Genomic DNA, 11,343 nt, shown 5'->3' on the forward strand with positions numbered 1-11,343 from the left:
AAATATTTGTACATTAAGAGTATGTATACTATTTTACTGACATAATACCGTAAAATTAACTGCACTGGTCTAGTGTTTTCATTTTAGACACAATTATAATCAACATTGCAGACTAACAATATGATGAGTAATAGTATTCACATAGAACAAGTATATACCCATTCAGTTTCTTGTACTTAAGTAAATGTAGTAAGTGGATTGTAGGATCTGGGTTTTTGACATGTTTTTATGAAATATTTGCATATTTTTAGGTCAGAGAGATGTTTTATCCAAAAGACCAAAGCTATGACTCTTGAGATTATTTTTTACAGGAAACATAAATAACATATTTTTGCAGAGAGCATATCACACAATCAGAGATTATTCCCAGATCGAGTGCAATTTATCCCGAGATGTTCAATGTCTAGAACAATGATGTATAAAATATTTCAATATCAGATGTAAAATATCATATTTAAGACATATGTTACATCTGTAAATGTTTTTCGTCTGTAGGATGAAATAAAATACACACATTTATAACATTAAACATAAGTAACTGACCCATGTCGTAGGTAAGTGAGATTCAAGGAAAGTACAGGTGCTGCATCGTACGAGGTTAAATATTTGCGCTAAAGCAATATGACATGAAAATTAAATTGAATACGAGAGAATGTTCATCCACTAAAACAACATTACAAAGACGTAAATGCAATCAGTAAATAAAAAGGCTTAACTTCGATCAACAAGTGCTTTCAGGGCCTTGCCTTACCACACAGTCTTATGTCCAAGTGAAGCACCTGTGCAGATGCAGGTTTTTTTTTCATCACCATAAGCATTATGTATATCACACTAAAACCGTTGAGCTTCCTAAACACTTTACATATACACCTTGATTAAGAGTGGCTGGAATATAGGTTGGTATTTATCACATCCAGTAAATATCTGTAATCTGGGGTCAGGTGTTTACCAGGTTAAGTACATTTCTCTTACTGTGAGCTGTCACGCTGTCAATTAGGCATAACATTGCAGATTTGACTTTTTTCAAGGTACATTTCACCAAGTATTTTTTGTTAAAATCTGTCAGCATAAACAATGCGATGAATTCACAGCTTGAATCTTGATACCAACACAATGTCCTGTTTGTGAACGGATTGACCACTGCTGCTCTTCTCACCGTGGTGGGACATCATGTCCGAGGGTGCACCAAAGCCCACAATCTTCCACAGCTGTCAGGGGAGAGGCGTGGTCCTCTCTCTCTTTTAGCGTTGCCTTCTCCCCCGCAGCGGAGGACGCCGTTGTTGTTGGGCCCATGCTTTGCCGCTGCTGCTCTTCACACCCTGGTGGGACATCTCGTCCCAGGGTGCACCGATGCCCACAATCTTCCACAGCTGTCAAGGGAGAGTCATGGTTATCTCACACTTTTAGGACTGCCTTCTCTTCCGCAGAGTGGGACGCTGTTGTTGTTGGGGCTGTGCTTTGCTGCAGCTGCTCTTCTCACCCTGGTGGGACATCAGGTCCCAGGGAGCACCAAGGACAACAATCTTCCACAGTGGGGCCTTGAGGGGGAGGGGGATGGTGCCAGGGCAGATGTTTATCTTGTTCATGTGCCCACATTGCCTTTCTGGTCATGGGAAGATAAATAGTCCCTGATAAATAAAGTCACTTATTGGTTCTGAGAAACCAGACACTGCTACTCAATCATCAGGTGCGATATCCTAAATGTAGAAAGGCTTCCATCCCCAGCTGGGATGCAAGACCTAATTTGGGTTTCTTTTGTAAGTAGCGGTCTAGTGGAGGGATTCATTGCGATTGAAGCCTGTACAATCCCCAATGTACATACTACTGTTCAACTCCAATTTTTTGCCCTGACAGATCTCTTGAGACCTTAATGCGCTACGCCCGACAGGGGGACAGGTGAAGAGACTAGTGGAGCTAGTAGGGATCCCTCGAGACCTCATTTTGCTAAGCCCATTAGGGGAATAGGTAATTCTGAGTGGCTTGTATGTTGATGAAGAGATGGGGGTAGAGAACTTGTTGACATACCTCTCCCATGGAGAGGAGGTTCCTAAGGTTAGGGAGTTATACCCAAGGTGTTCTAGTAAATGTTAGAACGGGTAGGAAGTGCAAATGGCAACTAAACTCTATAAAGTGCCTATTGATAGAAACCCATATGCCAATTCTACACCATTAGAGGTTGAATTAACATCAGGAGCACTGGTAAGGGTTGCTTTGTGGAATGTAGCAGGAATAGTCAAACTATTGCCTGACGTTGAGTGGGGCAAATTCATTGATACCTCCGATATATGCCTATTTCAGGAAACATGGTCTCTTACACCTTTTTATAGAAATGGGTTTACATCTTTTTGTGTTGAAGCAACTAAGTCTACTAAGGGAAGGCCTTCAGGGGGATTGGGCATTTGTATTGAAATTACGCTTCCATGTAGAATTAGCATCCTGCCCTGTGATTCGAAAGACATCTTAGCACTTAGGCCAGAAGGGAACAGGAGTCTATCTCTAAACATATACAATGTATACAGCAGAGTAGAGGGCAGAAATGAAGACACTACCACCATTTACCAACTGGAGCAACTGCTTCCGAAATATGGGGCAAAAGACCTTAACCTGGTGGCAGGAGATCTCATCTCAACCTTTGAACCGATAGCTGCCACTGCACATGATCTAACTAGTGAGATGGACAATCAATGGGGTATACCCCATTTAGAACTACCTAAAGTAAGATGGTCCCGGAAAGCAGGCCAGTAATTGGCATTAACACTCAATAATGACCTTAGAGCCAATAATGGTAGATGTCCCTCGGATCGCGAGGGCAAACTCACTTTAATAGATCAGGTCACTGTAGTAGAATAGAATACTGTCCGGCACAAGTTGAGCTTTGGCCCGCCATCAAGAACAGGGAAGTGAGTGACCGAGCAGATAATGACCACAATGTCCTTAGTCTGACACTTTGTATTAAATCAACCTTACACCATGGGAGATGGGGTAATTGTGATATGGAGAACTCCAGCCCACCAATAATCGTAGATCCATCAGGTGGGAATGGGTAGTTAAACACCCCACAGCCTTTGATATCATCAAGAGAATTGGTATTGCAGACTATGGACATCTGTCTAACCTTCCTAGCAATTTAAGAAATGAAGCGATGGCAAAAACTCATGATGTGCTAGGGGAGAAAATAAGGGATGCCTTGGTTAAGAAAAGCAGGAAAGAGAAACTACGCCCAAAACTAGTGTCTTGGTATAATACTGCTTGTGGAGTGGCTAAAGGTAAGCTTCTTGCCTCTATTAAAACTAGACGCAAGTAGAGATTGCCAAATCTAGAGCCCACCACAGTAAAGTGATTACAAATGCAACGAGGGAGTTGGAAGATTCGCTATGGTTGAACCTGCACGAGGCACTAGTTAATAAGAACACCAAAGAATTTTGGAAAGCTGTGACTATGGCCTCAAATGGGAATAAACCAATGCTTGATTTTTGCATCCACCCAGAAGAGTGAGTAACACACTTCAGTCAACTGTATTCAAACAAGCACAGGATGGCGAATCGAGAGGTACCATACCAGCTAGTGGTGCCCTATTTGAGCCCAACAATCGGCAATTCTCTCTTGGTGATACTGTAAAGGCAAGTAATTCCTGTGCTCCTGGACATGCCTCAGGCCTGATAGGATACCTAATGATCTATACAGAGAAAACCCTGAAATTTGGCATCCATACATTAATCTGCTCTCTAATAGTATCCTTTCAGGCATGAAAATACCCCATTCTTGGAAGCTAGCAGAAACAGTTACCATCTTTAAGAAGGGGGATTGTGCACTCCCAGTGAACTACATGCCCATCAGCCTCATAGACTACCTGCAGACATTTTTAAGCAAACAGGTGCTTGCCCATCTTCAGGTTTGGATTCCTGAGGGGAACATTATTTCAGAGTGGCAGGCAGGGTTCAGACCACAAGTGAGCACTATAGATCAAATCTACAGTTTCACTTGTATCCATTGGAGGGAAGTGATTATCAACAACTGCATCTTGTGTGTTGCCTTTGTTGACCTTTGAGCCTCCTTTGACTTGGTCCCCAGTATATAATTATGAGAAGTCTTAGAAGGAATGGGAGTTCCAGCTCCCTTCTGAACATTTTAAAAAGGCTGCATGTGGACACCTTTCCTCAAGTGAGGTGGGGGAGAACGGGGCATTAACGGAGGCTATCCACATTGGCAAAGGAATAAGACAGGGTGTGTATTAGCGCCCACCTTGTTAACCCTGTATATAAATTATTTTATAAAGTCCTAGAGCAGGGATGGTTTTACACCAAAAATAAGAGGACGGAGGACACCTGATCTCCTTTTTGCGGGTGACACACTGCCTATTTCTAAGCCACCTCAGAGGCTCCAACAGTTGTTGAATGATTTTCAGACATCCTGCCTGGAACAGAGGCTGGAGCTAAATAGCTCCAAAACTAAATGCATGTTCTTTACCTTCAGATTAACAACTAAGGGGCATATTAGCAAGGCGGCGCTATGAAATTATCGCTGCTTTCGCGTCTGTTTTCGGACGAAAAGCGGCAATAATTTCATCGCCTTATCAGCAAAAACACGCCATCGCGTGTTTTGCTGATTTAGGGCCAGTGACAACGCTCAGCTTTGTATCTCTAATGAGATGCAAAGTAGGCGTTACTCCCCGAAATAACTGGAGAAATGTCGCTAACCGACACCTCCAATTATCAAGCTGCACGCAAACAGGCAGAGCGATAAGAAAAGTAGCGCTAACCACAGTTATCACTACTTTCCTTACGCCTGCTTGTAATCTGACTTACTAAAATGAGTATGTGATTGCACACCTGCCTTAGACAGTCTATGTGTGGTTCAAACCAATGTTAAGATTTAGTGTTTGTTTTGTTAAGAAATTGCGTGCTACTGCCTATATTGAGAAAGGACCCAAATGATTTCTCAATCAGAAAACAGCAAGATAGGACTGTGGGATACCCACAGTCTAGGTAGTGCACAGCTAAAGGACAATAATGTCTCTAGAAATTTTGAATAAAGTTTAAACACAGTTGAAAAAAAGCTCAAGGCAAAAGTTTTTTTGTGTATGTACACGTTTACAATTTTCAAATCATCATTCAGAAAAATAACAACGATACTTGGTTATCAACATTGTATGCATGCCAATAAACATATGTACCTTTGCATCAACATTCAATTTTGCAAGTAATAAAGTATCATTACAATAGATTTATATATGTGAAAAAATAATATTGTTGTCTTCAAAAAGTTCCAAAGTCCCAATGCATTTCGGGTTCAAAAAACTGAACCCTTCGTCAGGGGAATGCAACTCTGTCAATTACGATGTCTTCTCAGTTTTGGTCAAACTCCACAGTAATCTATAAATAACACAACAAAATGCAGTGAATATACTGCATTCAAAATATAGGATTTGCACTCAAAGCTACAGTGGGTGCTCATTAACGAAAGGAAAGGTGAACTCTCAATGGAGATGGAGACTATTTAAAGTCACCCCAGCGTGTAGATTGTAAAAGTGATACATAGTGTGGATACCTTCACCCCTAATACTTAAGGAAAGATATGAAGTTCGCTAGCCTTCTAGGAGACACTCAGGGTATAAGATGTTGAATACATACTGTCCTCGCTACTAGTCGCCAAGTGTTCTGAATAATAAAAACGCAACAGTTTAGGTGAAATCAATCACGTGATAGAAAAAAAATGAAAAGCGTCAATTGCGACCGCTCTCACCTCGGTTATGAAGTTTCTTGCGTCCGTGAATACTCAGGACGTAAGATAAGGTGTACGCTGTTCGGGACGTGAAGTCGGATTACCACTGCAAAAGTATGCACACAAACGCGTTTGTCAGATAAAAGGCTCGTGGTTGTAAATTTGGTTATAAGCACCTAAACGGTATTTTCTTTTACATACCCAAAGAGAGTAGAGGTAGCAGCGTTCTTGAAAAGCCGTCCACACGAGAGAGGTGTAAAACGCCGGTCTGTGAAGACATCTAACATGGGCTTCGATAGGAATTCATAGAGCATATTATCAAGCCCATTATCGCCGCTTTATCGGCAGTTTCCTGCCGATGAAAGCGGCTATAATGTATCGCCCGTCCTTGATAATATGCCCCAGCATTACAATTATCGCCGGTTTAGCGGCAGAAAACTGCTGCTAAACCGGCAATAATGGGCTTGATAATATGCCCTGGAGAATTCCAATGGAAGCCCATGTTCACACCAGAACATGGAATTCTATTGGAATTCTCAAGGGCATATTATCAAGCCCATTTTCGCCTTTTTAGCTGCAGTTTTCTGCCACTAAACTGGCAATGATTGTAACGCCGTTCTTGATAATATGCCCCAAAGTTTCTAAATATCTCCTAAAATGAGAGTAGCATGTAGAAGATCTGATGTTAAAAGGGAGCGAATTCCAAAAGTGGGGGGCCTATACCACGAAACGGGATCCGCCAAGTCTTTTCAGTTTAAAGGTGGGGATGGCTAACAGGATATGGTGGAAAGACCTAAGGGCCCGGATAGGGGCATACTCTGAGAGTAGAAATAAATTCCGGGCATGTGCTGTGAAGGAATTTGGATATAAGACATCTGACCTGAAGTGCAAAGCATTGAGTTACCGGGTGACAATGTAATTTCCTCATGAGGGGAGTGGCGTAATGCCATCTTGGCTGGTGATAGATCAGTCTCGCTGCCTGATTTTGCACCACTTGCAGTCTTTTCATTAAATACCCTGGGAGGCTAAAGTAGGTAGCGTTAGCATAGTCAAAATGTGAAATTACCAAGGATAGAGTGTCTTGAATAACAGCTTCAGTTGTAAGGAATCTGTTGATTTTCCTGATCTTCCGAAGTTGGTAAAAAAAGAGAGTACTGTTCCAGTCTGGCTCTTCAACGTGAGATCCCTATTGATTGTGACACCGAGGCTCTTGGCTGAGGTGGAGGGAAGTTGTGGTGCTCCCAGATCGGCTGGCAAAAAATTCAAGGTCCAGGGATTCCACGAATCGCCGGTTAGGATCATTTCTGTTTTGGCAGGATTTACATTTAAGTGATTATTATCCTTCCATTTTTAGACGTGTAACTTTGTGGTCTGAATATTCAGGATTGAGTCAGCTGTGTCATCGATGGTGAAGATCAGTTGCAGATCATCCGCGTAATTGAAGGTACACACCTTACTTTCATCCAGGGACTGAATAAAGAGATACAAATTGAACAGGTGTGGGGACGAGAGGAGCTTGCGGGACCGCACAAGTTAGTTTAACTCTGGGAGCTGTGTAGTGGGAGAGGCGAACTGATTGGAGGCGATCATCTAAAAAGGATGTTAGCTATTGGAGGGCGGGTCCCTGGACACCTGGGTCCCTGACACGGTTCACCAGAATTTTATGGTTGACCGTGTCAAAAGCCGCAGAGATGTTGAGAAGCACTAGGGCCTGGGTGGTGCCTTTGTCAGCTTTTTTTCTTACTTTCTCCACAGTCAGGCGTGAGAGGGGCAAAAGCCTGCTTGGTGAGGATGTAAAAATTGTGATTGTTCAATGAAAGAGTAGAGACAGTTAGTTGGCCACATGGGCTTCCAACAACTTAGCCAGGTTGGGAAGCAGTGAAATGGGTCGATGATTTGAGGGGACAGAAGCATCTGCAGCAATTGTCTTAATTAGTGGGACTATCACAGCTTCTTTGAAGAATCTGGGGACGAATCTCTGATTTAGTGAGTCATTTAGAAGAGATAGGGCCGGCTCAGGGCATGCATGGAAGATTTCTCTCAAAATATGGCAGGGCAACTGTCAGCAGGGGAGCCTCTTTTAACTTTGGTGAACAGGTCCAAGAAGGCTTCTCTGCTAATGGCCGGGAATTGATGTGAAGAATGGGGGTTCATGGATGACACATAATATAATGTTCATCAGAGAATTGATCTACCAGAATAGTCGCTTTAATAGAGCTGATTTTATCAATGAAAAAAGTGTTCAAGGAGTTACAAAGTGCCTGGGTAGGGACTCATTTTGCAGTGTTTCTATCTAGGTTGGATAAGTCAATCACAAATATGTCTTTAGAATTATTTGTAGATAACAGATTCTTGTTAGAGAAATAGGTGGCTTTACATTGTAGAATGGATTTTATATATTGTTTAAGGTGAGCTTGATAGATGTCTTTGTTATCAGGACTGTAATTCAGTCTCCGAGTACATTCAGTCTGACATAGAGCTAGTTTTTGGGATTTAAAATCATCTGAGAACCACCTCTGTGCATCATGGCACCTTGCTATAAAGTGACATGTAGAATGGTACTTCATGCATTTATACGTAATCAAAATGTAGATGAAACCAGAGAGTGGAGTTTTAGATTCCAGAAGTACCCGATGGAGTGATTGCTTCTAGCATTTTATCGGCTTTGCTCCGAAATTTGACTACGGCACAGATGGCTTGAGGGTAAGGGTCGTTGAGTAGAAAATCCATAGCTGCTTCAACTGTACGAGTCCCTTGCTTGATCCATGCTGGACGGAGGAGCATCGGGTGATCGTACTTTAAAGCTGGGCACATGCAGAGAAGGTGAGCTAAATTCTCCCAGGATTGACCGCATAGTCGACACTCTTTGGACGCTGGGCACGGTGACCAAGGTGGTAAGAGATCCAAGGATGAGAAATTTACCATCCTAATGTGGCAATACATTATTTTGAAATGCCCCCGAAAGTGTCTGTGAGATATTTTTGCATCCTGCTTTTGTTATAACTTCTCTGAATGAGGCGGGCATGCTTTCTAGCCATCAGGATCCGGCGGTCTTGCAGAAATGTAGGGGCATATTTGCAAGAACCTCGTTAGAATTATAGCCGTTTTAGCGGCAGGAAACTGCCGCTAAAACAGCGATAATGGGCTTGCTAATATGCATTCTATAAATCCAATAGAAGCCAAAGTTAGATGTGCAGGACATCTAACCTGGGCTTCTATTGGATTTCAATAACGCATAGCTCATTATCGCCATTTTAGTGGCAGTTTCCTGCCGCTAAAACGGCAATCATTTTAACGAGGTTCTTGCTAATATGCCCCTATGTTTTTTTTCAGTTGCTCTGTTTAGCGCCTTCTTGAAGTTTTGATGTGGGAGATTTTGGATCCAGAAAGCAGTGGCTGTTTCCAGTTGTAGTGCTTTGTGCAGTGTTACAGACCAAACATTTTGAAGGAGTCAATGATTTGTTTGGCATGCTTCTCGCCAGATTAGATTTTTCAGGGTTATTACATTAGCAGCACGTGTGGCATGTAAATATTTGAGAGTGCAGGACTTTTGTGTCAATACGTGGTTGTATAACATGAATTCCAGTCAAATCTTTGCTGCTGCTGAGTGGTTTGGGAGTTTAAATAATGACCTGAACACCTGACTCTGAGATTTTTTCGGAAAGTAGCCTAGCTTACTGGGGAAAGCTTCCAAGCTGTAGGCTAACGTGGGAATTAGTTTGGCTTTTACTATCTTTCTCAAGGGTTTAAGGGTGGGAGTCTTCGGGTGTTTATTAGATGCTTTGACATGCAAATTGAAGCGCTGTGCACTTTGGTTTGAGTAAATTCTCGTGGGTTAAATGCCCTCACTTATCATCGAGCCAGCATCCAAGGTACATGTAACTGGAGGCTCTGGACAGTCGATGTTTCTTGAAGTACCATGTTCTGTTTTTTTATTTCCATCCAAAGATCACAACATTGGTCTTCTCAAAGTTCATTGTCATGCCATTTGTAGAGCTGTGTGCAAATAAGATATTGAGCAGCCTTTGTAGCCCCCTCACTGTGTGGCTCAAGAGAACAACGTCTTTAGCGCAAAGAAGGGAGGCGATGTGGTGGTGTCCCAGCTATGGCGAGTCACTGACAATCACATTTAAGAGCACGGACCAGATCACTCAAAAATAGGTTAGACAGGGCTGGTGCCAGAACACATCCTTGTTTGACTCCTTGTTCCATCCAGGTCTTGTTAGAGACGGTTGATTTATTGTCTAATTTAATTCTGGCCCATGTTTCAGAGTGGACCAGTTGGATACCTCTGAGTAGTATTTCTGGGATGTCCCATTGGTTTAATTTTAGCCAGAAGAATTCACATTAGACGTGGTCAAAGGCCTTGCTGAAATCTACAAAACAGCTTTAGAGGACTTGTTTATTCTGTATCTGTTTTGATACTATCCTCCTAATTGCCACTAAGTTGTCAGTGGTGCCCAACATGGGTCTAAATCCAGTTTATTTAGTGGGAGCAGATGAATTGAGCTTGTCCAGCTTCTAGCTCCTCCAGTAGATTCACTGACAGACTATCGACTCACAGAATATCGACCTACAGAAACATCGACGCTGGAATATCAAAGGCAAGTATATCGACATCCTATCTACAACAAGGTAAGAACAAAAATATCAAAATCAAAATATAGATGTTAAAAATATCGTAATTAAAAATATAGTTTTCTTCTGTCAAACATAAATGTGTAAAATAAAGTAAATAATAATAATAAATAAAATAAACCTAGTTAAACATATTTAATAATGTTTAAATTAATAAATAATACATATAAAATAATAAACATTAATTAAACATGTACATAAAATTTATAATATACACTTACTTACTAATAACTTTTAATAATTATTTTAATTACTTATAAATCATTTATAAATAATATAAATTACAAATACATCTACACACATTAAGGGGTCAATTCCGATTCGGGAAACGAATCCATACGACGATTCGTATTCGCAGCGGTTTCCGTACGAATCGTCTGAATCCGTCTGAATCGCGTAGTACGATCCGTTGCGAGGAAATATGTCTGAATCATTGCGAACCGTACGAAAATGAAGGTTAAATCCGTACAACATCCACCTGCACAGTGAACAGTACGATTCGTAAAAAAGACGTACGACCCACCAAGTACGATCCGGACCGGGGAATAAGTACGCGATTCGTATGATAAACCTCACGTATGAGCGATTCGTACGGAGGGCAACACTATCACATAAGCACCATACCCCTAAAATCAAGGGGGGTACGCACGGTGTGTACGCACCGTACACGTACGACCTTGAGGTGTACAAACCGAACCCCTACGGTCCGTACACCTTCGATCAAGGGTGTACGCACGGGGACATATGCACCGTACCCCTGAAATCCAGGGTTGTACGCACCGTACCCCGATGCACCATACGCCTGCAATCATGGGGTGTACGCACCGTACCCGGGGGGGGGGGGTCCGTTTTGTACGCATTTCGAGGCAAAATCTGCTTTTATGGACATTTTAAGCTTCAATAGAAAAAGAGTCGTACGGAGTATTGTCAATACGATTTGTACTTGCTGGGTCGGAAAATGCAGCTTCAATCCGTACGGACATC

This window comes from Lissotriton helveticus, chromosome 3_1 (genome assembly GCF_964261635.1).
Source record: "Lissotriton helveticus chromosome 3_1, aLisHel1.1, whole genome shotgun sequence".
NCBI lineage: Eukaryota > Metazoa > Chordata > Amphibia > Caudata > Salamandridae > Lissotriton > Lissotriton helveticus.